Genomic DNA, 4875 nt, shown 5'->3' with positions numbered 1-4875 from the left:
AAAGAGCTGAGTCATATTGCATAGGAGTACCAGAAACTGCCTCATTGGAAACAAGAACTATTTACATTAAATAAAAACCCGGTTGCAGGCTGTGTCTGCACATGTACAGCATAGTGAAGCACTCACACTGGGACCGACCATGGAGACAGCTTCTGGCACTCACACCACAGGGGCACGGCTGCCACATAAGAGGAAAAGTGAGGGTGAAGGAGGGAGTGACGGGGGAGAGAAGAGTGCAGCTCACTTCAGGTTCCAGAGCTGATTGGACAGCCAGTCCAGTCCCTCATAGAGCCCGTCCCCACTGGTAGCGCAGGTCGCCTGAATGTACCAGTTCCTGTGGCGCAGAGAGTGCAGGCTCAGCTTGTCCGTGATCTCCGCTGCATTCATGGCATTGGGGAGGTCCTGCTTGTTTGCGAACACGAGGAGAACAGCATCCCTGAGCTCGTCCTTTCCAGCATCCGCATGAGCTCCTCTCGGGCCTCATTGACACGCTCTCAGTTGTTTCTGTCAACCACAAAGATGAGACCTTGTGTGTTCTGGAAGCAGTGGCGCCACAGAGGCCAGATCTTGTCCTGACCGCCCACATCCCACACGGTGAAGCTGATGTTCTTGTACTCCACAGTTTCCACATTGAAACCTATAGTGGGGATGGTGGTCACAATCTCATCCAACTTCAGTTTGTACAGGATGGTGGTCTTCCCTTTAGCATCCAGGCCCACCATCAGAATGCACATTTCTTTTTTGCCAAAAAGGCCCTTAAAGAGGTTTGCAAAGATATTCCCCATGCTGTAGACCGGAGGGAGACACACTGGCCAGAGAAACCCTCAGCGTCTGCAGCACTGCTGCTACTCCGAGCCAGGCGTTGGTTTCGCTCAACATGTACTTTTATGACTAACTATATTCAGGCCTCCAGTAACCAGGGCTTCTCATTCTAACATCTTGCTCTTTCTACTTCATTTTGTTGCTACTGTACATAAGGTTCTCTGCTAGGGTCTGGAAGATACAGCCATGGCAAATCAACTCCCCTTGTCCTCAAGTTTACAGTTCACTAGGAGAGGTAAGACAAAATAAAATATGTGGGTCTCAGCGAGGTACACATCAAGGGCTGTGGTTCTTTAGAGAAGAAAAAAAATCCCAACTATTGGGGAGAAGAGGTTCCATGGAATAGGAGAGGTTGGGTTGTTGGGCTTTGATTTGAACCAGCAAAAGTAGGAATTAGAGAAGCATGTTAGGCTGAGCAAACAGCCTGAGCAAAGAAGGAGAAAATAGTAGTTCAGTTTGGTTGAAGCTCAGGGCTTGTGTTAGAGAAAAGAGAAAATGTGGGAAAGAACACAGTTGTTTTGATGAGGCCTTGGGTATCAGGTTTTGGATTCCGCATTTTATTCTGGTGACAGTGGTGAATCTCAGACAACTTTTCAGCCAAGAAAAAAGCATGCTGGGAGCTGAGAATTAGAAGAGGAAAAGTTATTATGACCCAGCAATTCCACTTCTGGGAATTATCACATGAAACCCGAAACACTAGTTCAAAAGCACCCCTATGTTCATCGCAGCATTATGTACAATAGCCAAGTTTGGAAGCAGTCCAAGTGTCCATCGGTAGATGAGTGCATAAAACAACTATGGGACATTTACACGATGGACTACTACTTGGCCATAAAAAAGAAGAAAAATTTACCATTTGCAGCAGCATGGATAGATGTGGAGAACATTATGCAGAGTGAAATAAGGTAGTCAGAGAGAGACAAGTACCACATAATTTCACTCATATGTGGAATCTAATAAACAAACTGAACTAACAAGCAAAAGAGACAGACTCATAGAGAGCAGGGTGACAGCTGGGGGCACAGGGCTGGCAGGTGGGGAGGTTGAGCAAAAAAGAAAACTCATGGAAATGGACAACAGTGTGGTGACTGTGGGGTGGGGGAGGGGTGGGTGGAGGTGGAAGAGGGTATAGTGGGGATAAATGGTGATAGAAAAAATGAAAAATACCTGGCTGGCGTAGCTCAGTGGATTGAGCGCGGGCTGCAAGCCAAAGCGTCACAGGTTTGATTCCCAGTCAGGGCACATGCCTGGGTTGCAGGCCACATGCAACCCAGCAACTGCACATTGATGTTTCTCTCTCTCTCTCTCTTTCTCCCTCCCCTCCCTCTCTAAAAAAAATAAATAAAATCTTCAAAAAAAAAAATAAAAGTGCATTTCTTTAAAAAAAAGAAAAATAAGTAAATAAATAAAAAGAGAAAAAGTCAGAATCATGGAAACCAGGCAGCAAACTATTTAGCAGTCCAGGAGAGACTTAGCCAGGGTGGTGCTGGAGACGGAAATGGAGAAACACTTGTGGGACACAGCATGACTATAGAATCTGTAGATGCTGACCATTGACTGTCTTGTGGAAGGGCAGAGGTATGGTTTAGGAGTCCAAAAAAACAAACCTTTATCCTAGATGCTTGGAAAAGAGAGTTTCATGGACATAAGCATTGAAATCAAAAGAATAAAGTGGTTAGGAGGAGGAGGGAGGGAGAATGGGGTGGGGCTGATGGGAAGTTGAAGAACCATTCTTTTGGACATTATGAATAACTAGTGGAATGTCTAAGTAGAGAAAACTGGTCAGTTGTTAGAAAATCAGATCTGGAGGTCAGGAGAGAGTTTTAGATGGGGGGTAGGATTTAAGGGATGTTTGCACTGTGGTAGTATTGGCATTATGGGAGTGAAGACATGCAGCACAAAAGAAGTGGACCAAAGGAAAAAGCCTTAGGAGATGTCACCATTGAGAACTGAGAGGAACAGGAGGAGGAAGTGAAGGAGTAGCCAGGAAACAGGGAAATCCTTTATGAATGATGAACCTAAAGGGAGAGACCAGGTATCTTACCCTTGTGTCCCCTGCATCCAGTACTGTGCCTGGTATAGTACAGAATGTTTGCTGATTGAGTGAACAGCAAATAATTCAAACGAATGAATGAATCAGAAGACAGAAAATATACCCCCCCAAAAAAGGAAAAAAGGATTTTCAGAGGAAGGTGGTTAATAACATAAATGCTTGCTGACAAGAAAAGGGCAATGTTGATAAATAAGGGGCTGTTAGCTTTCTCACTCTTTCACAAAGCTCAGGTGGTCACTGGAATATCCTTCAGGTGGGCCAGAGGGTGACTGCAACCACCAAACAGGAGGGAAGTCTCCCAGGGAAAAGGTGGTCCCTAAGGACACTGGGCAGCTGCTGTTGGAGAGGACCCCAAATGAGGCCAGACTGGTGTTTTCTGGCCCCACTCCAGCCCCTCCTCTTTTGGCTCAAGTAGTTGCCCCTGTGTGAGTACTGGCCCCTCCCCCCAAGTCAGAAAAGAATCATTTCTAATTCTTTGTTCGACTAAAGTGAGGGAACCTGTGTTGGTTTGTTTTAATGCTGGATTTTCAGTGAGTGGGAGTGGTAGGGAACACCCACTTGGAGAATCTGGCCTTATGTGGAATGGGATGGGCTGGTCCCTGAACTTTAACTGAAGGCCTTCTCAACACTGGCTTCCTAGGTTAAGTATCCATTTTTGAATTCACAGAAGCCTGGGGGTTTTACCTCCGAGGCAGGGGCCTGGAAGTGACCCTGATGGGAGGCATTTTGTGATGCAACAAAACAGGGTTTGAAGAAAAGGAGGGACGAAGGGTGAGGCCCCACCTCTCATCCCTAACTAACCACACCCATCACTGCCATTTGGGCCCCTGAACAGTCAAGGGGTATATGACTTTCCAGAAGTGCATGCAGGAAGATAGAATGGGGTCAACATGTCATGACAAGCTGGCCACTCAGAAGAGATCCCTGTGGTATCAGCTCACCTCAGAGCTTTGAGTGGCCTTCAGCCTTATCTCAAGACCTGATTTATTAACACACAAAGAGTAGATCAGCTCTCCAGAGGCTGACTCATTAACCAAGCTCTCAGACATTGGTGTACAGGCAGGGATAATATTTTGATCTAACCAATGTTTTTTTTTTCTTCTCAGTTTCCTATTATCCTGTAACCCTCCCTCCCCTTGAGATGGCTGCACCATGAGGCATCTTTTGCCTCAAAGCATTGCTGTAAAGCAGAATGCAGAAAAACACAAGACTAACGACTTAGATCACTCTGTGTTAGTCTCATCTTTGCCATGAGATCAAGTTTTCCAAGACTGGGAAGTGCTAGCTAGCTCCGAGTATGGCCTGGGGGCACTTGGGAGGGTTTGCACTTGCCCCTAGTATTTCCACTCGGGAGAGCAATACAACAAATAGCAAATAAAAAACACCACAACAGGTTGAGAAAGTGACTGCAGAAGAAAGGAAAAAGCTTTTTTCCTTTTATGAAAAAAGGGCCCCACATTTTCATTTCACACTGGGCCCCATATTATGTAGCTGACCCTACTGGCAGAAAGAGCATTCCAGAAGGAGCCAGCCAGAAGTCGAAGAGTATTCTGGGGGTATTGTGGCTGAAGTTAGAATGTCAGTTAGCCCTGCCTAAATTTGGAACAATTTGGGGCTATTTCAAGCTATGTGAAATGTCAACCCTAGTGGTAAAGGCTATTAGCAAAGCAAATGTGAAATGATCGCGAATATGACAAGGATAAAAACAAACTTGTTAGAAGGTGTTTGTAGGTTGTTCACCTTTGTTTGGAAGAGGAAAAAGGTGGATAGAAAAGGCTCTTTGACTAGTTCCCCCTTGAAGCAAGTACTTAGATTGTTTATCCTGATAATCTGGGATCAAATCTGACCATCAAAAGTTCAGAAAAACCTTGATTTGAAAAGAGAGTTGGTCTCACACCTTCTTCAGTATTAGCTGCCACCAATTTCTGGTTATTGCAAATTTGTTACACAACAATGGTACATGTTTACTTTTATTAATTCCTAGGAGGGTTGCACTCATT

The 4875-nt window shown here is 45.3% G+C and overlaps 1 pseudogene; it reads right to left on the bottom strand.

Annotated features, from left to right (window-relative positions):
- Positions 1-229: 229 nt before the first annotated feature.
- On the bottom strand, positions 230-807 carry LOC123811776 (annotated as a pseudogene).
- Positions 808-4875: the final 4068 nt, after the last annotated feature.

Source organism: Phyllostomus hastatus, unplaced genomic scaffold (genome assembly GCF_019186645.2).
Source record: "Phyllostomus hastatus isolate PE091 unplaced genomic scaffold, TTU_PhHast_1.1 phas_scaffold_78, whole genome shotgun sequence".
In the NCBI taxonomy this organism is placed as follows: Eukaryota; Metazoa; Chordata; class Mammalia; order Chiroptera; family Phyllostomidae; genus Phyllostomus; species Phyllostomus hastatus.
Note: the sequence above shows the minus strand (reverse complement) of the source record. Positions and strands in the feature narration are given on the sequence as shown.